Source organism: Xenopus tropicalis, chromosome 7 (assembly GCF_000004195.4).
Source record: "Xenopus tropicalis strain Nigerian chromosome 7, UCB_Xtro_10.0, whole genome shotgun sequence".
NCBI classification, from domain to species: Eukaryota; Metazoa; Chordata; class Amphibia; order Anura; family Pipidae; genus Xenopus; species Xenopus tropicalis.
Window position 1 is genome coordinate 76,710,473 of NC_030683.2, and position 27,018 is coordinate 76,737,490.

The 27,018-nt window shown below is 37.4% G+C and overlaps 3 pseudogenes; all 3 read right to left on the reverse strand.

Moving 5' to 3' along the window:
- Nucleotides 1-76: 76 nt before the first annotated feature.
- Nucleotides 77-7,607, reverse strand: LOC116412360 (annotated as a pseudogene).
- Nucleotides 7,608-7,840: 233 nt separating this feature from the next.
- Nucleotides 7,841-19,291, reverse strand: LOC100496030 (annotated as a pseudogene).
- Nucleotides 19,292-22,342: 3,051 nt separating this feature from the next.
- Nucleotides 22,343-27,018, reverse strand: LOC116412361 (annotated as a pseudogene).

Here is a 27,018-nt window from a genome sequence, read left to right on the forward strand (position 1 = left end):
AAAAAAAAAGAAGGGCGGAGAAAAAGAGAAAAATGCTAAATAGTAATGTCAGAAAATAAGTATAAAATAGGTGTACTTATCTTATTCTGGATGAATTTATGGCCATTCTGATATCCAAGTTGTGCTTCTTTTTAGACCTAAAAAATAAAACATATGTTATAAATTTGATAACAAATATAACTCAGAGAGGCAGAGTGAGTGCGTGAGAGACAAGGTGTCGGGGAGGGAAGTAAATAAGTGTACTTATCTTTTTTCAAGTTGAATTCATGCCCATTCCACTTGGAACGTGTTCAGAAACCTGATTCACTATTACCGAGGGTTACAGGTTTCCAAAATATCCCTTATCGGTGGCAAGTTGGTCTTCCATCCAGTGCCTTGGATACATCTCTTTCTTCATGTGGATTCTCATATTTGAGAAGTCCTAGAATGGATGGGTAGAGAAGAAAGAATTATTAGATATTCACTTGGTAACGTATACAAACGGATACATTCAGTGATTGAACATTCAACAATTTAGGAAGACTTACCAGCAACATAATCCACTCTCATCTTATTTTGCTGTTTTCTCCAACGGTCATAAACGTACTGGCCGTACTCACGGGAAAAGCCTAGTGCTGCCTTTAAGCAAGGAGGCGTGGCATCAATAGTAAGTGGGTGGCACTTTTTAAATTTTTCAAAGGCTTCCTCCCTCAACCCACGGGAGACTTCTGGTGTTTCTTCTTGCAGGGGCTTCTGTGGCACCTCTTGACACCTGTTAAATGAATAATTAAAAAGAAACGATAAATCATAATTTATCTCTGTACTTAAAAAAAAAAAAAATTGCATATGCAAAGCCATGTAAATGCTCTATTAAATTACCTTGATGTTGATGGCTGGGATTCATGCATCGCCCTCTTCATCATTTCTGCCGCTTCTACCATATTGTCAACGGTCTTCTCGCCATATATCCTTCCGGCAGTCACATTTGAATGGCCAAGCAACCTGGCAAACATGTTCCTCTGAGCATCAGTTTGAAAGTGGGAGACCATGTATGTCTCCATTGTCCTTCTAGCCTCTTGACTTGTGACAGGGCGCAATTTAAACCTAAGGGAAAAAATGTATGTTCAGAAATGTGAACGTTGAAACCAGTACTAAACGGGGCTAGAACGTAAGCCTATGCCAGTAATCACACGATAGCTATAGTTTCTGAGAAGAACTAACAAATACTTGTATTTGTATGCGACAATCTATACTTACTTATGATGAAGCCGGGCGATGTCATTCGTCACACTGTGAATTGGTTCCCCTGTTGACGATATGAAAAATGTCTGTGGGCATTTCCCACTCCTGATAAATGATGGCCGTATTTTTTTATAAAAAACATCAAACCACTAAAATGACAGAAAAGAAAGTCAAGTTAAAAAAAATGCTATGCAAAAAGTCTATCACAATATGCAATGTTTGTTTGTTTCAGACATATACCTCTTCTTCTTCTTCTTCTAGCAGTATAGAGGCGACTTGCTGAGTGGATGTCTTATGCCTTTTTACACCAATGACCATACGGGTTTTGCAATCAGATGGTATCCTCTTGCCACCATTCTTCCACCTATAAGCAAAAAAGACACAAGGATCGGTAAAATATCAAAAAGTTCACGTTCTATCATGTCAGCGGAACCATAAAAAGCATGGCAGTGAAAAATGTATCATGTATACTCACAGTCATATTTTGCACAACCCCTCGGTCGCTGGAGGTATTTTAAGACAATCAGTGCCCTCCAAGTAATAGACGACATTAAGACTTTTCCTTCTCCAAAAGACGTCCACCCATCTTGGCCTTCTTTATTATCTGCTCAAATGTTGGTCTGGCCACTATGAGGATCCGTTGACACTCTGAGGGGTCCTTTTTTTGCAGATGTCAGATAGTCAAACCTGTGAATAGGGGTAGTAAATGTTACACACCAAACCTACACACACAAAAAGCCAAAATAAATGCACAGGTACTAAAGCATACTTACTTTTTCCCCACAACGCTGGCCGAAATTCCCTTGCTCAGCCTTCGCTGCAGAGGCGAGGTCATGTCGAGGATAGGCGTTTGCATTTTCCGACAAGTTCTTCACTTTGATGGGATCCGCCTGGACAAAGTATCTGTTTGAGATCTCACAAACCTCTTGATATGTTTCAGGTACGAAAACATTGTGGCATGAGCGTTCCCCAAATTCTCAAGTGCCGTAAAAAAGTCCAACGGTCTTCTGTGTGTCGGTCAGGAAGCTTAAGGATGCCTTGGAGGGGTCCACAAAATACAAAAACCTGGCCACATTTGCCACCTAAAATGATACACAGGAATAAATATCATTATGAGGAAATGTGAACAGCAAAATAACAAAGGTAAACAACAAATGTTTACATAGACAGGTGTGACTCTTACCTCTTGTGACCATCTTCTTACTTGTAATTCTTGCTGCAGATATTTTCGGAAGCGAGCAAGAACACCACATTCAAGAGAGTGTTTTCTATACATGCCTGCAGCCATCATTCTTCTTCTAAGCAGAACGTAATTTGAATTGGTCTCGCTCCTAGTCCAAAGAAAAATATATTTAGAAATGATTGAAAATCTGTACTTATTACAACATGGACCGGTGTCAAATGACCGGAAGCCAAGTTTAACAGGTATTTTCTTCTAAAGCATTTCAAAATAACAAATGGTTTTCAGGATAGGCAATTATTGGGGGAGGGTAGAATAGATTTTTTTAGTTAAAAAATTTAGTTAAAAATTTTTTAATGTTACTTTTCCCTTAAAATACGCTTGTTAACTTACTGTTCAAGCCCTCCAACAAGATTGTGTGTCTCCATCTCTTCATATTCCTTGCCGTCATCATCATAATCATCATCATCGTTGTCATCAGTCAAGGGGTCTGCATTGGTCTCCTCTGACTCAACAGGACTGTATTAATAAAAAATCAACAAAATGTTCAGATTGAAAAAAGTTGAAACACATACTGCTATGTAGACAGGTGTAGATTAGATGTACATATGACACTTATACTTACAGGTCAAGCTCAGGTCCCTGCATCTCCACCTCTTGTTCATTCACAGGGCTTACGAAGTTCTCCTCATCTGACTCGATGGGGCTAAAATAATAAAGATCAACTAAAGTTCAGAAAGGATTGAAACACAAAAAAAAAAAAACATGCACGCATATTACAAAGTAGAGGTTAATATTAGTATCTGTACAGGTGTAGATTAGATGTACATATGACACTTATACTTACAGGTCAAGCTCAGGTCCCTGCATCTCCACCTCTTGTTCATTCACAGGGCTTACAAAGTCCTCCTCATCTGACTCGATGGGTCTAAAATAATAAATATCAACTAAAGTTCAGAAAAGATTGAAACACAAAAAAAAAACCATGCACACATATTACAAAGTAGAGGTGAATATTAGATGCACATATGGCAAGTATACTTACAGGCCCTGTTGTACAACAGGTCGCTGTTTCTGCACTGCTTCAGCATTCAAGGGTCTGGAGTTTACCTTCTCATGCATTTTGGCCAATTGTGACATTAGGAAGTCAATGCTCTCCTGAAGTGACTGAAGTGTAGGTTGCTGTTTCTGCCCATTTTCAGCATTCAAGGGGCTGGGGCTTATCATCTTATGTGACCTGACAGGGCAATATTGATAAACATCAACAACATTTCAGAAACAATGAATAACAATGTGCAAATTACAATGTAGACAGGTGAATCTTAAAAGAACATATGCCGAGTATACTTACAGGTCCAGACCTTTACAAGGGGCCTGTGTCTCCACTACTTCATCTGCTGGCCAATTGACGTTCACCTTGTTTCTGTCCATATTTGATGGACGGATGCTCTCTTTCATGGCACAGCTGTAATGCAACAAAAGATTGATTGTTAAGAAGAAATAAAAACAAACAATAATATTAAAGACATATGGACATACATGTCTAGACACAGCCAGACAGGAGCAATACATACCTTGCTGACTCTTGCTTCCCTCTAATATAGCAGCCATTTTTCTCCAGGAACTGGACAAAAAATTGTTTAGGATCAGAATCCTCATAGTCCAGGTCTTCATAATTAACAATACTTAGCCCTTCCAGGATTGCTCTCATCTTTCCTCTTGCTTCTTGCATCACAAATTCAATTTCTTGGTTATCTGCATGTTTCATGCAGGCTCTCCTCAGATGAAAGCAATTGCCTGTAAGCTTCAGGCAAAACTGCAGGCAAGATGATAGCGGTTAGGTTGTCTTCTTAGAATCCATTTTCAAATAAAATTAAAAAGCCAAAAATGAAGTAACGGTTTCTGTGATTCACAAAAGGAAGGCAAGGCTACAGGAGCTTGTTACTTCAATGATTCACAAAAATGAGGTATGGTTCAAATGAGAGCAGGAGGGAATATTTTATACCAGCAACAAGTTATAGCAACCAATAGAAATCAAGACATGGAGACAATACCTGGCTAGATTTTTGTGTATTAAATCAAACTTCATTTCTTTATAGGGATCTACAGTTACAGGTGTTACAGTTTCTGCTACAGCTTAACATTCTTTCACACCTGTTGCTGATCAGTATGTAGGTACCAGGGGGATTAAGTCAAGTTGTCAAAAACTTAATCTCTCTGGGCATGGGAGTCTAGGGGATTAGGCTGCATACCTTACAACAATCTTATCTGACAGTGGGTACCAACTGTATTAGAGCTTTCATGCAAAGAAGTTAGAATTGATTGGGGGTTTACTATCAAATCTGAACTTTCTAAGTTTTAGCTTGGTAAATGCTTTTTCCAATAATAAAAACAGACCAAAAATGTAGTTTTGTTCCAAATCATTTGACTTGCAAAAAGAGGAATGAAACACACACACACACACATATATCTTTTAAAATTTCAAACTATTTGTGGATATATATATAGTATATATCCACAAATAGTTTGAAATTTCAAAGGATATATGTGGTGTGGCTGTGTGTTTGTCATTCCTCATTTTGCAAATCAAATGATTGGAACCAAAAACTACATTTTTGGGCCTGTTTTTATTACTGGAAAAAGCATTTACCAAGCCTAAAACTTATGTATATATATATATATATATATATATATATATATATACCTACAGACATACACAAACACAAATATATTTACACACATACAGCTTGACCTTAGCACACGAACAACTGCACATTTGTTTAATGTCTTGTAACAATAAACCTTTACCCCAATATCCACCATAGATATTGTAGATTGGACACAGAATGACTTCTGAAATCTATTGGGTATGAAAGCAACGAGCAGTTGCAGATTTCAAAAAGTAAACCCACACAGAGAGATGTCTATCTTCAGACTTCCAGGTGTGCAGGTCTATATGCTACCGTTGCCGGGGTCACCCCAGAAACTTTTGATGGGGCACCATTTCAGAGTTTTAGCATTCTGTGTGTATGCGCCCATATGCCATTGTTTAAATTACCAAAAATGTCTGGCCCATCTAAGGGCTCCCCCTGCATACTTGAAATCTATACACATAAATATACACACAGCCTAATATATAACCATTTATAGCTAAATACATTCGTCACAACTACTTTTTTTAAGCAAAAACTTAAAATTAAGATTTGATAGTAAACCTCCAACAATTGTAACTTATTGGCAATACAGTTTAGAACATTGTCAGATAAAGTTGTTATTAAGGTATGCAAGTATGCAGCCGAAGTCTGAAGGAAGGACAATGGCAACAGGCTTCAAAGGCCTAGCCTTCAAGTACAAGGTGACATGTCACACATCTTTAGTGAAGATGGAGAGGAGACAGAGGAATGTTGATTGCACAAAGAGGGAATGAAACACACACATATATCTTTAAAATTTCAAACTATTTGTGGAATATATAATATATATATTAAGACTAGAAAAGATCCTCTGCACTCACCCATTATCAATATATAAAGGACATTAAGGCATTCTGTGCATTAAGCTACTAAGAAATGCCCCTACCCTTTAAGCAAAACGGGATTGTTTGTCCATATATTGCAATATACTTCAAGCTTGCCAACTATGTCAAAGTCATCCCTTCTGGCCAGTCCTACACTGAATTTTGTGATTTATTAAGAATTCTACTGCTTTAATATACATTTAGCAAAGGAGCCAAATTTTTTACCTGCAACATGTTCCTACTTTCTTAAGGTTAAACCCCCCATACTGTTGCAGGTAAAACTTGAGTCACTTTGCTAAATGTATATTGAAGCAGTAGAATATAGATATGTATATAGTTATATTAGTTGGAATGGTTATTTTTAGATATGCACATTTGTCTTTGTAACTCATTTTTAGTAAATTCTTATTAGTTGCAAGACATTTGAAAAATAGATTGGTTGATTGTGCTTAGTTTAAGCTGTGTGTTAGTAAGGATGGATTAGATAGTGACTGAGATTAGATAGATAGATAGATAGATAGATAGATAGATAGATAGATAGATAGATAGAAGATAGATTTTTAAAATGGTTTTAACCTATAATGCCTGCTTTGTAAGTTTGGATGTCTCTGTTCAATTAATATGTTTGTTTCAGGAGTCTTGGGATTATCATTATGGACTTTGTCACCTCAATTGAGGAATTAGGTCTCACAACTTTCTTTTACACCTTTATGACATATCACATCAAAGTTGTTATAAGGTATGCAAGTATGCAGCCGGAATCTGAAGGAAGGACAATGGCAACAGGCTTCAAAGGCCTAGCCTTAAAGCACAAGGTGACATGTCACACATCTTTTGTGAGGATGGAGAGGAGACAGAGGATGTTGATTGCACAAAGAGGAATGAAACACACACATATATCTTTAAAATTTCAAACTATTTGTGGATATATATATATATACAGACATACACAAACACAAATATATTTACACACATACAGCTTGACCTTAGCACAGAACAACTGCTCTATTGTCTAATGTCTTGGAGCAATAAACTTTTATCCCAAGTAAATTACACACACACACACACAATAAATGTGGCATATATAAAAATATATATATGGTCCATATATTTACAACAGCTATCTGAGCCCTAGCTTCAGAGGGCATCATGGGGTATGTAGTGCAAGGGATTCCTGGGGGCTGTGTCCTTCAATTGCTAATGAGGTAGCCACAAGCTATTGTTAAGGTTTTGCCAGCCACACACCCCCCCCCCGAAACAGGTAAGCATGGGGACTTCAGCAGGGCCTAGCATTTTCCAGGGCCACTCAATGAGAAGTACACAAGAGGTTTATAAGTAAGGAACCATTTATTAACACTCTTGAAGCGAAAAATTACAATAACACCAGCCCCTTAAAAAATGTCCAAAGTATTTCACATGCGTTTCCTTCAGTGGCAGATCCAGTTGCGCTGACCAATCTCTTGTCAGACTCTTTTTGATGGTTTCAGGTGCTGGTGGTCTCATCTGCACTCTCTCATTGAACGGAATGCTTCAGAAGACAAAGTATTTCACAGATTTCCTAAAAACTCCCCCCCCTCAAAAAAAAAAAGTCCAAAGTATTTCATGGTTTCCCTCATGTGGCATATCCAGTAGACTGACAATCTCTTCAGACTCTTTTGATGGTTTCAGGTGCTGGTTTCTCATCTGCATCTCACATGAGGAATGCTTCAGAAGCCAAAGTATTTCACCATTCTCTCTAAAAACTCCAGTGATGACTCTGCTTATTTTTTAAAGCCTAAAAATAATATAGATATCAGAATGGTCACAGTCAATTATCTAAACTGTGTCGATGTATTGTTCATTAGAAAAAAAAAGCAAGGGCGGAGAAAAAGAGAAAAAATGCTAAATAGTAATGTCAGAAAATAAGTATAAAATAGGTGTACTTATCTTATTCTGGATGAATTTATGGCCATTCTGATATCCAAGTTGTGCTTCTTTTTAGACCTAAAAAATAAAACATATGTTATAAATTTGATAACAAATATAACTCAGAGAGGCAGAGTGAGTGCGTGAGAGACAAGGTGTCGGGGAGGGAAGTAAATAAGTGTACTTATCTTTTTTCAAGTTGAATTCATGCCCATTCCACTTGGAACGTGTTCAGAAACCTGATTCACTATTACCGAGGGTTACAGGTTTCCAAAATATCCCTTATCGGTGGCAAGTTGGTCTTCCATCCAGTGCCTTGGATACATCTCTTTCTTCATGTGGATTCTCATATTTGAGAAGTCCTAGAATGGATGGGTAGAGAAGAAAGAATTATTAGATATCACTTGGTAACGTATACAAACGGATAACATTCAGTGATTGAACATTCAACAATTTAGGAAGACTTACCAGCAACATAATCCACTCTCATCTTATTTTGCTGTTTTCTCCAACGGTCATAAACGTACTGGCCGTACTCACGGGAAAAGCCTAGTGCTGCCTTTAAGCAAGGAGGCGTGGCATCAATAGTAAGGTGGGTGGCACTTTTTAAATTTTCAAAGGCTTCCTCCCTCAACCCACGGGAGACTTCTGGTGTTTCTTTCTTGCAGGGGCTTCTGTGGCACCTCTTGACACCTGTTAAATGAATAATTAAAAAGAAACGAGTGGTTATTCCCTGCTTTCTGTATAAATCATAATTTATCTGTACTTAAAAAAAAAAAATTGCATATGCAAAGCCATGTAAATGCTCTATTAAATTACCTTGATTGTTGATGGCTGGGGATTCATGCATCGCCCTCTTCATCATTTCTGCCGCTTCTACCCATATTGTCAACGGTCTTCTCGCCATATATCCTTCCGGCAGTCACATTTGAATGGCCAAGCAACCTGGCAAACATGTTCCTCTGAGCATCAGTTTGAAAGTGGGAGACCATGTATGTCTCCATTGTCCTTCTAGCCTCTTGACTTGTGACAGGGCGCAATTTAAACCTAAGGGAAAAAATGTATGTTCAGAAATGTGAACGTTGAAACCAGTACTAAACGGGGCTAGAACGTAAGCCTATGCCAGTAATCACACGATAGCTATAGTTTCTGAGAAGAACTAACAAATACTTGTATTTGTATGCGACAATCTATACTTACTTATGATGAAGCCGGGCGATGTCATTCGTCACACTGTGAATTGGTTCCCCTGTTGACGATATGAAAAATGTCTGTGGGCATTTCCCACTCCTGATAAATGATGGCCGTATTTTTTTATAAAAAACATCAAACCACTAAAATGACAGAAAAGAAAGTCAAGTTAAAAAAAATGCTATGCAAAAAGTCTATCACAATATGCAATGTTTGTTTGTTTCAGACATATACCCTTCTTCTTCTTCTAGCAGTATAGAGGCGACTTGCTGAGTGGATGTCTTATGCCTTTTTACACCAATGACCCATACGGGTTTTGCAAGCAGATGGTATCCCTCTTGCACCATTCTTCCACCTATAAGCAAAAAAGACACAAGGATCGGTAAAAATATCAAAAAGTTCACGTTCATATCATGTCAGCGGAACATAAAAGCATGGCAGTGAAAAAAATGTATCATGTATACTCACAGTCATATTTTGCACAACCCCTGGTCGCTGGAGGTATTTTAAGACAATCAGTGCCTCCAAGTAATAGACGACAATCAGACTTTTCCTTCTCCAAAAGACGTCCCACCCATCTTGGCCTTCTTTATTATCTGCTCAAATGTTGGTCTGGCCACTATGAGGATCCGTTGACACTCTGAGGGGTCCTTTTTGCAGATGTCAGATAGTCAAACCTGTGAATAGGGGTAGTAAATGTTACACACAAACCTACACACACAAAAAGCCAAAATAAATGCACAGGTACTAAAGCATACTTACTTTTTCCCCACAACGCTGGCCGAAATTCCCTTGCTCAGCCTTCGCTGCAGAGGCGAGGTCATGTCGAGATAGCGTTTGCATTTTCCGACAAGTTCTTCACTTTGATGGGATCCGCTGGACAAAGTATCTGTTTGAGATCTCACAAACCTCTTGATATGTTTCAGGTACGAAAACATTTGGCATGAGCGTTCCCCAAATTCTCAAGTGCCGTAAAAAAAAGTCCAACGTCTCTGTGTGTCGGTCAGGAAGCTTAAGGATGCCTTGGAGGGTCCACAAAATACAAAAACCTGGCCACATTTGCCACCTAAAATGATACACAGGAATAAATATCATTATGAGGAAATGTGAACAGCAAAATAACAAAGGTAAACAACAAATGTTTACATAGACAGGTGTGACTCTTACCTCTTGTGACCATCTTCTTACTTGTAATTCTTGCTGCAGATATTTTCGGAAGCGAGCAAGAACACCACATTCAAGAGAGTGTTTTCTATACATGCTGCAGCCATCATTCTTCCTTCTAAGCAGAACGTAATTTGAATTGGTCCCATCGCTCCTAGTCCAAAGAAAAATATATTTAGAAATGATTGAAAATCTGTACTTATTACAACATGGACCGGTGTCAAATGACCGGACAGCCAAGTTTAACAGGTATTTTCTTCTAAAGCATTCAAAATAACAAATGGTTTTCAGGATAGGGCAATTATTGGGGGAGGGTAGAATAGATTTTTTTAGTTAAAAAATTTAGTTAAAAATTTTTTTAATGTTACTTTTCCCTTTAAAATACGCTTGTTAAACTTACTGTTCAAGCCCTCCAACAAGATTGTGTGTCTCCATCTCTTCAATATTCCTTGCCGTCATCATCATAATCATCATCATCGTTGTCATCAGTCAAGGGGTCTGCATTGGTCTCCTCTGACTCAACAGGACTGTATTAATAAAAAAATCAACAAAATGTTCAGATTGAAAAAAGTTGAAACACATACTGCTATGTAGACAGGTGTAGATTAGATGTACATATGACACTTATACTTACAGGTCAAGCTCAGGTCCCTGCATCTCCACCTCTTGTTCATTCACAGGGCTTACCGAAGTTCTCCTCATCTGACTCGATGGGGCTAAAATAATAAAGATCAACTAAAGTTCAGAAAGGATTGAACACACAAAAAAAAAAACATGCACGCATATTACAAAGTAGAGTTAATATTAGTATCTGTACAGGTGTAGATTAGATGTACATATGACACTTATACTTACAGGTCAAGCTCAGGTCCCTGCATCTCCACCTCTTGTTCATTCACAGGGCTTACAAAGTCCTCCCTCATCTGACTCGATGGGTCTAAAATAATAAATATCAACTAAAGTTCAGAAAAGATTGAAACACAAAAAAAAAACCATGCACACATATTACAAAGTAGAGGTGAATATAGATGCCATATGGCAAGTATACTTACAGGCCCTGTTGTACAACAGGTCGCTGTTTCTGCACTGCTTCAGCATTCAAGGGTCTGGAGTTTACCTTCTCATAGCATTTTGGCCAATTGTGACATTAGGAAGTCAATGCTCTCCTGAAGTGACTGAAGTGTAGGTTGCTGTTTCTGCCCATTTTCAGCATTCAAGGGGCTGGGGCTTATCATCTTATGTGACCTGACAGGGCAATATTGATAAACATCAACAACATTTCAGAAACAATGAATAACAATGTGCAAATTACAATGTAGACAGGTGAATCTTAAAAGAACATATGCCAGAGTATACTTACAGGTCCAGACCTTTACAAGGGGCCTGTGTCTCCACTACTTCATCTGCTGGCCCAATTGACGTTCACCTTGTTTCTGTCCATATTTGATGGACGGGATGCTCTCTTTCATGGCACAGCTGTAATGCACACAAAAGATTGATTGTTAAGAAGAAATAAAAACAAACAATAATATTAAAGACATATGGACATACATGTCTAGACACAGCCAGACAGGAGCAATACATACCTTGCTGACTCTTGCTTCCCTCTAATATAGGCAGCCATTTTTCTCCAGGAACTGGACAAAAAAATTGTTTAGGATCAGAATCCCTCATAGTCCAGGTCTTCATAATTAACAATACTTAGCCCTTCCAGGATTGCTCTCATCTTTCCTCTTGCTTCTTGCATCACAAATTCAATTTCTTGGTTATCTGCATGTTTCATGCAGGCTCTCCTCAGATGAAAAGGCAATTTGCCTGTAAGCTTCAGGCAAAACTTGCAGGCAAGATGATAGCGGTTAGGTGTCTTTCTTAGAATCCATTTTCAAATAAAATTAAAAAGCCAAAAATGAAGTAACGGTTTCTGTGAATTCACAAAAGGAAGGCAAGCTACAGGAGCTTGTTACTTCAATGATTCACAAAATGAGGTATGGTTCAAATGAGAAGCAGGAGGGAATATTTATACCAGCCAACAAGTATAGCAACCAATAGAAATCAAGACATGGAGACAATACCTGGCTAGATTTTTGTGTATTAATCAAACTTCATTCTTTATAGGGATTACAGTTACAGGTGTTACAGTTTCTGCTACAGCTTAACATTCTTTCACACCTGTTGCTGATCAGTATGTAGGTACCAGGGGGATTAAGTCAAGTTGTCAAAAACTTAATCTCTCTGGCATGGGAGTCTAGGGGATTAGGCTGCATACCTTACAACAATCTTATCTGACAGTGGTACCAAACTGTATTAGAGCTTTCATGCAAAAAGTTAGAATTGATTGGGGGTTTACTATCAAATCTGAACTTTCTAAGTTTTAGCTTGGTAAATGCTTTTTCCAATAATAAAAACAGACCAAAAATGTAGTTTTTGTTCCAAATCATTTGACTTGCAAAAAGAGGAATGAAACACACACACACCACACACATATATCTTTAAAATTCCAAACTATTTGTGGATATATATATATATACTATATATACTATATAAGTAATATATAATATCCAAAATAGTTTGAAATTTCAATATATGTGTGTGTGTTTCATGTCCTCATTAATTGCAAATCAAATGCTTTTTCAGTGATAAAAACCAGGCCAAAAATGGTAGGTTTTTGTTCAAAATCATTTGATTTGCCAAAATGAGGAATGAAACACAACACACATATCTTTGAAATTTCAAACTATTTGTGGAATATATATATATATATATATATATATATATATATATATATCCACAAATAAGTCCCTGAAATTTCAAACACCTAGAATATAATGTAGCTGTGTGAATAGTCGTGTAGATGATACCAAACAACATTCCTCTTTTTGCTAAGTCAAACTGATTTGGACCCAAACTCACATTTTTGGTACCTGATTTTTTAATTATTGGAACAAGTCATTTAACCAAGGCTAAAACTTTAGAAAGTTTCAGATTATGATAGTAAACCCCCAATCAATTCTCAACTTCTTTTGCATGAAAGCTCTAATACAGTTGGTACCACTTGTCAGATAAGATTGTTGTAAGGTATGCAGCCTAATCCCCTAGACTTCCCATGCCAGAGAGATTAAAGTTTTTGACAACTTGACTTAATCCCCCTGGTACCTACATACTGATCAGCAACAGGTGTGAAAGAATGTTAAGCTGTAGCAGAAACTGTAACACTGTAACTGTAATCCCTATAAAGAATGAAGTTTGATTAATACACAAAAATCTAGCCAGGTATTGTCTCCATGTCTTGATTCTATTGGTTGCTATACTTGTTGGCTGGTATAAATATTCCCTCCTGCTCTCATTTGAACCATACCTCATTTTGTGAATCATTGAAGTAACAAGCTCCTGTAGCTTGGCCTTCCTTTTGTGAATCACAGAAACCGTTACTTCATTTTTGGCTTTTTAATTTTATTTGAAAATGGATTCTAAGAAGACACCTAACCGCTATCATCTTGCCTGCAAGTTTTGCCTGAAGCTTACAGGCAAATTGCCTTTTCATCTGAGGAGAGCCTGCATGAAACATGCAGATAACCAAGAAATTGAATTTGTGATGCAAGAAGCAAGAGGAAAGATGAGAGCAATCCTTGGAAGGGCTAAGTATTGTTAATTATGAAGACCTGGACTATGAGGATTCTGATCCTAAACAATTTTTGTCCAGTTCCTGGAGAAAAATGGCTGCTATATTAGAGGGAAGCAAGAGTCAGCAAGGTATGTATTGCTCCTGTCTGCTGTGTCTAGACATGTATGTCCATATGTCTTTAATATTATTGTTTGTTTTTATTTTTCTTCTTAACAATCAATCTTTGTGCATTACAGCTGTGCCATGAAAGAGAGCATCCGTCCATTCAAATATGGACAGAAACAAGGTGAACGTCAATTGGCCAGCAGATGAAGTAGTGGAGACAGCAGGCCCTTGTAAAGGTCTGGACCTGTAAGTATACTCGGCATATGTTCTTTTAAGATTCACCTGTCTACATTGTAATTTGCACATTGTTATTCATTGTTTCTGAATGTTGTTGATGTTTATCATATTGCCCTGTCAGGTCACATAAGATGATAAGCCCCAGCCCCTTGAATGCTGAAAATGGGCAAGAACAGCAACCTACACTTCAGTCACTTCAGGAGAGCATTGACTTCCCTAATGTACAATTGGCCAAAAATGCATGAGAAGGTAAACTCCAGACCCTTGAATGCTGAAGCAGTGGCAGAAACAGCGACCTGTTGTACAACAGGGCCTGTAAGTATACTTGCCATATGTGCATCTAATATTCACTCTACTTTGTAATATGTGTGCATGGTCTTTTTTTTGTGTTTTCAATCTTTTCTGACTTTAGTTGATATTTATTATTTTAGACGCCATCGAGTCAGATGAGGAGGACTTTGTAAGCCCTGTGAATGAACAAGAGGTGGAGATCAGGACCTGAGCTTGACCTGTAAGTATAAGTGTCATATGTACATCTAATCTACACTGTACAGATACTAATATTAACCTTCTACTTTGTAATATGCGTGCATGTTTTTTTTTTTTGTGTTTCAATCCTTTCTGAACTTTAGTTGATCTTTATTATTTTAGCCCCATCGAGTCAGATGAGGAGAACTTCGTAAGCCCTGTGAATGAACAAGAGGTGGAGATGCAGGGACCTGAGCTTGACCTGTAAGTATATAGTGTCATATGTACATCTAAATCTACACCTGTCTACATAGCAGTATGTGTTTCCAACTTTTTTCAATCTGAACATTTTGTTGATTTTTTATTAATACAGTCCTGTTGAGTCAGAGGAGACCAATGCAGACCCCTTGACTGATGACAACGATGATGATGATTATGATGATGACGGCAAGGAAATATGAAGAGATGGAGACACACAATCTTGTTGGAGGGCTTGAACAGTAAGTTAACAAGCGTATTTTAAAGGGAAAAGTAACATTAAAAAATTTTTAACTAAATTTTTTAACTAAAAAAATCTATTCTACCCTCCCCCAATAATTGCCCTATCCTGAAAACCACTTTGTTATTTTGAAATGCTTTAGAAGAAAATACCTGTTAAACTTGGCTTGCCGGTCATTTGACACCGGTCCATTGTTGTAATAAGTACAGATTTTCAATCATTTCTAAATATATTTTTCTTTGGACTAGGAGCGAGACCAATTCAAATTACGTTCTGCTTAGAAGAAGAATGATGGCTGCAGGCATGTATAGAAAACACTCTCTTGAATATGTGGTTTCTGCTCGCTTCCGAAAATATCTGCAGCAAGAATTACAAGTAAGAAGATGGTCACAAGAGGTAAGAGTCACACCTGTCTATGTAAACATTTGTTGTTTACCTCTTGTTATTTCTGCTGTTCACATTTCCTCATAATGATATTTATTCCTGTGTATCATTTTAGGTGCAAATGTGGCCAGGTTTTTGTATTTTGTGGACCCCTCCAAGGCATCTTAAGCTTCCTGACCGACACCAGAAGACGTTGGACTTTTTTACGGCACTTGAGAATTTGGGAACGCTCATGCCACAATGTTTTCGTACCTGAAACATATCAAGAGGTTTGTGAGATCTCAAACAGATACTTTGTCCAGCGATCCCATCAAAGTGAAGAACTTGTCGGAAAATGCAAACGCTATCTCGACATGACCTCGCCTCTGCAGCGAAGGCTGAGCAAGGGAATTTCGGCACGTTGTGGGGAAAAAGTAAGTATGCTTTTAGTACCTGTGCATTTATTTTGGCTTTTTGTGTGTGTAGGTTTGGTGTGTAACATTTACTACCGCCTATTCACAGGTTTGACTATCTGACATCTGCAAAAAAGGACCCCTCAGAGTGTCAACGGATCCTCATAGTGGCCAGACCAACATTTGAGCAGATAATAAAGAAGGCCAAGATGGGTGGACGTCTTTGGAGAAGGAAAGTCTTATGTCGTCTATTAACTTGGAGGCACTGATTGTCTTAAAATACTCCAGCGACCAGGGGTTGTGCAAAATATGACTGTGAGTATACATGAATACATTTTTTCACTGCAAATGTAAGTTTTTGTTCCAAATCATTTGACTTGCAAAAAGAGGAATGAAACACACAAACACACAGTACACATATATCTTTAAAATTCCAAACTATTTGTGGATATAATATATATATATATATATATATATATATATATATATATAAATATATTTGAAATTCAAGATATGTTTGTTTTAGTCTCTTTTGTAAATGCTTTTCAGTATAAAAACAGGCCAAAAATGTAGTTTTTGTTCCAAATCATTTGATTTGCAAAATGAGGAATGAAACACACACACATATCTTTGAAATTTCAAACTATTTGTGGATATATATATATATATATATATATATATATATATATATATCCACAAATAGTTTGAAATTTTAAAGATATATGTGTGTGTGTGTGTGTGTTCATTCCTCTTTTTGCAAGTCAATGATTTGGAACAAAAACTACATTTTTGGTCTGTTTTTATTATTGGAAAAAGCATTTACCAAGCTAAAACTTAGAAAGTTCAGATTTGATAGTAAACCCCAATCAATTCTAACTTCTTTGCATGAAAGCTCTAATACAGTTGGTACCACTGTCAGATAAGATTGTTGTAAGGTATGCAGCCTAATCCCCTAGACTCCCATGCCAGAGAGATTAAGTTTTTGACAACTTGACTTAATCCCCCTGGTACCTACATACTGATCAGCAACAGGTGTGAAAGAATGTTAAGCTGTAGCAGAAACTGTACACCTGTAACTGTAATCCCATATAAAGAATGAAGTTTGATTAATACACAAAAACTAGCCAGGTATTGTCTCCATGTCTTGATTTCTATTGGTTGCTATACTTGTTGGCTGGTATAAATATTCCCTCCTGCTCTCATTTGAACCATACCTCATTTTGTGAATCATTGAAGTAACAAGCTCCTGTAGCTTGCCTTCTTTTTGTGAATCACAGAAACCGTTACTTCATTTTTGGCTTTTTAATTTTATTTGAAAATGGATTCTAAGAAGACACCTAACGCTATCATCTTGCCTGCAAGTTTTGCCTGAAGCTTACAGGCAAATTGCCTTCTTCATCTGAGGAGAGCCTGCAGAAACATGCAGATAACAAGATATTGCCTAAAATGATACACAGGAATAAATATCATTATGAGGAAATGTGAACAGCAAAATAACAAAGGTAAACAACAAATGTTTACATAGACAGGTGTGACTCTTACCTCTTGTGACCATCTTCTTACTTGTAATTCTTGCTGCAGATATTTTCGGAAGCGAGCAAGAACACCACATTCAAGAGAGTGTTTTCTATACATGCCTGCAGCCATCATTCTTCTTCTAAGCAGAACGTAATTTGAATTGGTCTCGCTCCTAGTCCAAAGAAAAATATATTTAGAAATGATTGAAAATCTGTACTTATTACAACATGGACCGGTGTCAAATGACCGGAAGCCAAGTTTAACAGGTATTTTCTTCTAAAGCATTCAAAATAACAAATGGTTTTCAGGATAGGGCAATTATTGGGGGAGGGTAGAATAGATTTTTTTAGTTAAAAAATTTAGTTAAAAATTTTTTAATGTTACTTTTCCCTTTAAAATACGCTTGTTAACTTACTGTTCAAGCCCTCCAACAAGATTGTGTGTCTCCATCTCTTCATATTCCTTGCCGTCATCATCATAATCATCATCATCGTTGTCATCAGTCAAGGGGTCTGCATTGGTCTCCTCTGACTCAACAGGACTGTATTAATAAAAAATCAACAAAATGTTCAGATTGAAAAAAGTTGAAACACATACTGCTATGTAGACAGGTGTAGATTAGATGTACATATGACACTTATACTTACAGGTCAAGCTCAGGTCCCTGCATCTCCACCTCTTGTTCATTCACAGGGCTTACGAAGTTCTCCTCATCTGACTCGATGGGGCTAAAATAATAAAGATCAACTAAAGTTCAGAAAGGATTGAAACACAAAAAAAAAAAACATGCACGCATATTACAAAGTAGAGGTTAATATTAGTATCTGTACAGGTGTAGATTAGATGTACATATGACACTTATACTTACAGGTCAAGCTCAGGTCCCTGCATCTCCACCTCTTGTTCATTCACAGGGCTTACAAAGTCCTCCTCATCTGACTCGATGGGTCTAAAATAATAAATATCAACTAAAGTTCAGAAAAGATTGAAACACAAAAAAAAAAACCATGCACACATATTACAAAGTAGAGGTGAATATTAGATGCACATATGGCAAGTATACTTACAGGCCCTGTTGTACAACAGGTCGCTGTTTCTGCACTGCTTCAGCATTCAAGGGTCTGGAGTTTACCTTCTCATGCATTTTGGCCAATTGTGACATTAGGAAGTCAATGCTCTCCTGAAGTGACTGAAGTGTAGGTTGCTGTTTCTGCCCATTTTCAGCATTCAAGGGGCTGGGGCTTATCATCTTATGTGACCTGACAGGGCAATATTGATAAACATCAACAACATTTCAGAAACAATGAATAACAATGTGCAAATTACAATGTAGACAGGTGAATCTTAAAAGAACATATGCCGAGTATACTTACAGGTCCAGACCTTTACAAGGGGCCTGTGTCTCCACTACTTCATCTGCTGGCCAATTGACGTTCACCTTGTTTCTGTCCATATTTGATGGACGGATGCTCTCTCTTTCATGGCACAGCTGTAATGCAACAAAAGATTGATTGTTAAGAAGAAATAAAAACAAACAATAATATTAAAGACATATGGACATACATGTCTAGACACAGCCAGACAGGAGCAATACATACCTTGCTGACTCTTGCTTCCCTCTAATATAGCAGCCATTTTTCTCCAGGAACTGGACAAAAAATTGTTTAGGATCAGAATCCTCATAGTCCAGGTCTTCATAATTAACAATACTTAGCCCTTCCAGGATTGCTCTCATCTTTCCTCTTGCTTCTTGCATCACAAATTCAATTTCTTGGTTATCTGCATGTTTCATGCAGGCTCTCCTCAGATGAAAAGGCAATTTGCCTGTAAGCTTCAGGCAAAACTTGCAGGCAAGATGATAGCGGTTAGGTGTCTTCTTAGAATCCATTTTCAAATAAAATTAAAAAGCCAAAAATGAAGTAACGGTTTCTGTGATTCACAAAAGGAAGGCAAGCTACAGGAGCTTGTTACTTCAATGATTCACAAAATGAGGTATGGTTCAAATGAGAGCAGGAGGGAATATTTATACCAGCCAACAAGTATAGCAACCAATAGAAATCAAGACATGGAGACAATACCTGGCTAGATTTTTGTGTATTAATCAAACTTCATTCTTTATAGGGATTACAGTTACAGGTGTTACAGTTTCTGCTACAGCTTAACATTCTTTCACACCTGTTGCTGATCAGTATGTAGGTACCAGGGGGATTAAGTCAAGTTGTCAAAAACTTAATCTCTCTGGCATGGGAGTCTAGGGGATTAGGCTGCATACCTTACAACAATCTTATCTGACAGTGGTACCAACTGTATTAGAGCTTTCATGCAAAGAAGTTAGAATTGATTGGGGGTTTACTATCAAATCTGAACTTTCTAAGTTTTAGCTTGGTAAATGCTTTTTCCAATAATAAAAACAGACCAAAAATGTAGTTTTTGTTCCAAATCATTTGACTTGCAAAAAGAGGAATGAAACACACACACACACACATATATCTTTAAAATTTCAAACTATTTGTGGATAGATATATATATATATATATATATATATATCCACAAATAGTTTGAAATTTCAAAGATATGTGTGTGTGTTTCATTCCTCATTTTGCAAATCAAATGATTTGGAACAAAAACTACATTTTTGGCCTGTTTTTATTACTGGAAAAAGCATTTACCAAGCTAAAACTTATGTATATATATATATATATATATATATATATATATATATATATATATATATACTACAGACATACACAAACACAAATATATTTACACACATACAGCTTGACCTTAGCACAGAACAACTGCACATTTGTTTAATGTCTTGTAACAATAAACCTTTACCCCAATATCCACATAGATATTGTAGATTGGACACAGAATGGACTTCTGAAATCTATTGGTATGAAAGCAACGAGCAGTTGCAGATTTCAAAAAGTAAACCACACAGAGAGATGTCTATTTCAGACTTCCAGGTGTGGCAGTCTATATGCTACCGTTGCCCGGGGGTCACCCAGAAAACTTTTTGATGGGGCACATTTCAGAGTTTAGCATTCTGTGTGGTATGGCCCATATGCCATTGTTTAAATACCAAAAATGTCTGGCCCATCTAAGGGCTCCCCCTGCATACTTGAAATCTATACACATAAATATACACACAGCCTAATATATGAAACATTATAAGCTAAATACATTCGTACAACTACTTTTTTTAAGCAAAAACTTAAAAACTAAGTATTTGATAGTAAACCTCCAACAATTGTAACTTATTGGCAATACAGTTTAGAACATTGTCAGATAAAGTTGTTATAAGGTATGCAAGTATGGCAGCCGAAGTCTGAAGGAAGGACAATGGCAACAGGCTTCAAAGGCCTAGCCTTCAAGTACAAGGTGACATGTCACACCATCTTTAGTGAAGATGGAGAGGAGACAGAGGATGTTGATTGCACAAAGAGGAATGAAACACACACATATATCTTTAAAATTTCAAACTATTTGTGGATATATATATATATATATAAAACTAGAAAAGATCCTCTGCACTCACCCCATTATCAATATTAAAGGACATTAAGGCATTCTGTGCATTAAGGCTACTAAGAAATGCCCTACCCTTTAAGCAAAACAGGGATTGTTTGTCCATATATTGCAATATACTTCAAGCTTGCCAACTATGTCAAAGTCATCCTTCTGGCCAGTCCTACACTGAATTTTGTGATTATTAAGAATTCTACTGCTTTAATATACATTTAGCAAAGGAGCCAATTTTTACCTGCAACATGTTTACTTCTTAAGGTTAAACCCCCATATGTTGCAGGTAAAACTTAGTCACTTTGCTAAATGTATATTGAAGCAGTAGAATATAGATATGTATATAGTTTATATTAGTTGGAATGGTTATTTTAGATATGGCACATTTGTCTTTGTAACTCATTTTTAGTAAATTCTTATTGTTGCAAGACATTTGAAAATAGATTGGTTGATTTGTGCTTAGTTTAAGCTGTGTGTTAGTAAGGATGGATAGATAGATGATAGATAGATAGATAGATAGATAGATAGATAGATAGATAGATTTTAAAATGGTTTTAACCTATAATGCCTGCTTTGTAAGTTTTGGATGTCTCTGTTCAATTAATATGTTTGTTTCAGGAGTCTTGGGGATTATGCATTATGGACTTTGTCACCTCAATTGAGGAATTAGTCTCACAACTTTCTTTTACACCTTATGACATATCACATCAAAGTTGTTATAAGGTATGCAAGTATGCAGCCGGAATCTGAAGGAAGGACAATGGCAACAGGCTTCAAAGGCCTAGCCTTAAAGCACAAGGTGACATGTCACACATCTTTTGTGAGGATGGAGAGGAGACAGAGGATGTTGATTGCACAAAGAGGAATGAAACACACACATATATCTTTAAAATTTCAAACTATTTGTGGATATATATATATATACAGACATACACAAACACAAATATATTTACACACATACAGCTTGACCTTAGCACAGAACAACTGCTCTATTGTCTAATGTCTTGGAGCAATAAACTTTTATCCCAAGTAAATTACACACACACACACACATAAATGTGCATATATAAAAAATATATATATGGTCCATATATTTACAACAGCTATCTGAGCCCTAGCTTCAGAGGGCATCATGGGGTATGTAGTGCAAGGGATTCCTGGGGGCTGTGTCCTTCAATTGCTAATGAGGTAGCCACAAGCTATTGTTAAGGTTTTGCCAGCCACACCCCCCCCCCCCGAAACAGGTAAGCATGGGGACTTCAGCAGGGCCTAGCATTTCCAGGGCACTCAATGAGAATACACAAGAGGTTTATAAGTAAAGGAACATTTATTAACACTCTGAAAGGAAAAATTAAATAACACCACCCCTTAAAAAAATGTCCAAAGTATTTCATGGTTTCCTTCATGTGGCAGATCAGTTGCTGACAATCTCTTCAGACTCTTTTGATGGTTTCAGGTGCTGGTGTCTCATCTGCATCTCTCATGAGGAATGCTTCAGAAGACAAAGTATTTCACAATTTTCTCTAAAAACTCCCCCCCCCTCAAAAAAAAAAAAGTCCAAAGTATTTCATGGTTTCCCTCATGTGGCATATCCAGTAGACTGACAATCTCTTCAGACTCTTTTGATGGTTTCAGGTGCTGGTTTCTCATCTGCATCTCACATGAGGAATGCTTCAGAAGCCAAAGTATTTCACCATTCTCTCTAAAAACTCCAGTGATGACTCTGCTTATTTTTAAAGCCTAAAAATAATATAGATATCAGAATGGTCACAGTCAATTATCTAAACTGTGTCGATGTATTGTTCATTAGAAAAAAAAAAGAAGGGCGGAGAAAAAGAGAAAAAATGCTAAATAGTAATGTCAGAAAATAAGTATAAAATAGGTGTACTTATCTTATTCTGGATGAATTTATGGCCATTCTGATATCCAAGTTGTGCTTCTTTTTAGACCTAAAAAATAAAACATATGTTATAAATTTGATAACAAATATAACTCAGAGAGGCAGAGTGAGTGCGTGAGAGACAAGGGTGTCGGGGAGGGAAGTAAATAAGTGTACTTATCTTTTTTCAGTTGATTCATGCCCATTCCACTTGGAACGTGTTCAGAAACCTGATTCACTATTACCCGAGGGTTACAGGTTTCCAAAATATCCCTTATCGGTGGCAAGTTGGTCTTCCATCCAGTGCCTTGGATACATCTCTTTCTTCATGTGGATTCTCATATTTGAGAAGTCCTAGAATGGATGGGTAGAGAAGAAAGAATTATTAGATATTCACTTGGTAACGTATACAAACGGATACATTCAGTGATTGAACATTCAACAATTTAGGAAGACTTACCAGCAACATAATCCACTCTCATCTTATTTTGCTGTTTTCTCCAACGGTCATAAACGTACTGGCCGTACTCACGGGAAAAGCCTAGTGCTGGCCTTAAGCAAGGAGGCGTGGCATCAATAGTAAGTGGGTGGCACTTTTTAAATTTTCAAAAGGCTTCCTCCCTCAACCCACGGGAGACTTCTGGTGTTTCTTCTTGCAGGGGCTTCTGTGGCACCTCTTGACACCTGTTAAATGAATAATTAAAAAGAAACGAGTGGTTTATTCCCTGCTTTCCTGTATAAATCATAATTTAATCTGTACTTAAAAAAAAAAAAATTGCATATGCAAAGCATGTAAATGCTCTATTAAATTACCTTGATGTTGATGGCTGGGATTCATGCATCGCCCTCTTCATCATTTCCTGCCGCTTCTACCATATTGTCAACGGTCTTCTCGCCATATATCCTTCGCGGCAGTCACATTTTGAATGGCCAAGCAACCTGGCAAACATGTTCCTCTGAGCATCAGTTTGAAAGTGGGAGACCATGTATGTCTCCATTGTCCTTCTAGCCTCTTGACTTGTGACAGGGCGCAATTTAAACCTAAGGGAAAAAATGTATGTTCAGAAATGTGAACGTTGAAACCAGTACTAAACGGGGCTAGAACGTAAGCCTATGCCAGTAATCACACGATAGCTATAGTTTCTGAGGAAGAACTAACAAATACTTGTATTTGTATGCGACAATCTATACTTACTTATGATGAAGCCGGGCGATGTCATTCGTCACACTGTGAATTGGTTCCCCTGTTGACGATATGAAAAATGTCTGTGGGCATTTCCCACTCCTGATAAATGATGGCCGTATTTTTTTATAAAAAACATCAAAACCACTAAAATGACAGAAAAGAAAGTCAAGTTAAAAAAATGCTATGCAAAAAGTCTATCACAATATGCAATGTTTGTTTGTTTCAGACATAACCTCTTCTTCTTCTTCTTCTAGCAGTATAGAGGCGACTTGCTGAGTGGATGTCTTATGCCTTTTTACACCAATGACCATACGGGTTTTGCAAGCAGATGGTATCCTCTTGCACCATTCTTCCACCTATAAGCAAAAAAGACACAAGATCGGTAAATATCAAAAAGTTCACGTTCATATCATGTCAGCGGAACATAAAAAGCATGGCAGTGAAAAAATGTATCATGTATACTCACAGTCATATTTTGCACAACCCCTGGTCGCTGGAGGTATTTTAAGACAATCAGTGCCTCAAGTAATAGACGACATAAGACTTTTCCTTCTCCAAAAGACGTCCACCCATCTTGGCCTTCTTTATTATCTGCTCAAATGTTGGTCTGGCCACTATGAGGATCCGTTGACACTCTGAGGGGTCCTTTTTTGCAGATGTCAGATAGTCAAACCTGTGAATAGGGGTAGTAAATGTTACACACCAAACCTACACACACAAAAAGGCCAAAATAAATGCACAGGTACTAAAGCATACTTACTTTTTCCCCACAACGCTGGCCGAAATTCCTTGCTCAGCCTTCGCTGCAGAGGCGAGGTCATGTCGAGATAGCGTTTGCATTTTCCGACAAGTTCTTCACTTGATGGGATCCGCTGGACAAAGTATCTGTTTGAGATCTCACAAACCTCTTGATATGTTTCAGGTACGAAAACATTGTGGCATGAGCGTTCCCCAAATTCTCAAGTGCCGTAAAAAGTCCAACGTCTTCTGTGTGTCGGTCAGGAAGCTTAAGGATGCCTTGGAGGGGTCCACAAAATACAAAAACCTGGCCACATTTGCCACCTAAAATGATACACAGGAATAAATATCATTATGAGGAAATGTGAACAGCCAAAATAACAAAGGTAAACAACAAATGTTTACATAGACAGGTGTGACTCTTACCTCTTGTGACCATCTTCTTACTTGTAATTCTTGCTGCAGATATTTTCGGAAGCGAGCAAGAACACCCACATTCAAGAGAGTGTTTTCTATACATGCCTGCAGCCATCATTCTTCTTCTAAGCAGAACGTAATTTGAATTGGTCTCGCTCCTAGTCCAAAGAAAAATATATTTAGAAATGATTGAAAATCTGTACTTATTACAACATGGACCGGTGTCAAATGACCGGAAGCCAAGTTTAACAGGTATTTTCTTCTAAAGCATTCAAAATAACAAATGGTTTTCAGGATAGGGCAATTATTGGGGGAGGGTAGAATAGATTTTTTTAGTTAAAAAATTTAGTTAAAAATTTTTTAATGTTACTTTTCCCTTTAAAATACGCTTGTTAACTTACTGTTCAAGCCTCCAACAAGATTGTGTGTCTCCATCTCTTCATATTCCTTGCCGTCATCATCATAATCATCATCATCGTTGTCATCAGTCAAGGGGTCTGCATTGGTCTCCTCTGACTCAACAGGACTGTATTAATAAAAAATCAACAAAATGTTCAGATTGAAAAAAGTTGAAACACATACTGCTATGTAGACAGGTGTAGATTAGATGTACATATGACACTTATACTTACAGGTCAAGCTCAGGTCCCTGCATCTCCACCTCTTGTTCATTCACAGGGCTTACGAAGTTCTCCTCATCTGACTCGATGGGGCTAAAATAATAAAGATCAACTAAAGTTCAGAAAGGGATTGAAACACAAAAAAAAAAAACATGCACGCATATTACAAAGTAGAGGTTAATATTAGTATCTGTACAGGTGTAGATTAGATGTACATATGACACTTATACTTACAGGTCAAGCTCAGGTCCTGCATCTCCACCTCTTGTTCATTCACAGGGCTTACAAAGTCCTCCTCATCTGACTCGATGGGTCTAAAATATAAATATCAACTAAAGTTCAGAAAAGATTGAAACACAAAAAAAAAACCATGCACACATATTACAAAGTAGAGGTGAATATTAGATGCACATATGGCAAGTATACTTACAGGCCCTGTTGTACAACAGGTCGCTGTTTCTGCACTGCTTCAGCATTCAAGGGTCTGGAGTTTACCTTCTCATGCATTTTGGCCAATTGTGACATTAGGAAGTCAATGCTCTCCTGAAGTGACTGAAGTGTAGGTTGCTGTTTCTGCCCATTTTCAGCATTCAAGGGGCTGGGGCTTATCATCTTATGTGACCTGACAGGGCAATATTGATAAACATCAACAACATTTCAGAAACAATGAATAACAATGTGCAAATTACAATGTAGACAGGTGAATCTTAAAAGAACATATGCCGAGTATACTTACAGGTCCAGACCTTTACAAGGGGCCTGTGTCTCCACTACTTCATCTGCTGGCCAATTGACGTTCACACTTGTTTCTGTCCATATTTGATGGACGGATGCTCTCTTTCATGGCACAGCTGTAATGCAACAAAAGATTGATTGTTAAGAAGAAATAAAAACAAACAATAATATTAAAGACATATGGACATACATGTCTAGACACAGCCAGACAGGAGCAATACATACCTTGCTGACTCTTGCTTCCCTCTAATATAGCAGCCATTTTTCTCCAGGAACTGGACAAAAAATTGTTTAGGATCAGAATCCTCATAGTCCAGGTCTTCATAATTAACAATACTTAGCCCTTCCAGGATTGCTCTCATCTTTCCTCTTGCTTCTTGCATCACAAATTCAATTTCTTGGTTATCTGCATGTTTCATGCAGGCTCTCCTCAGATGAAAAGGCAATTTGCCTGTAAGCTTCAGGCAAAACTTGCAGGCAAGATGATAGCGGTTAGGTGTCTTCTTAGAATCCAT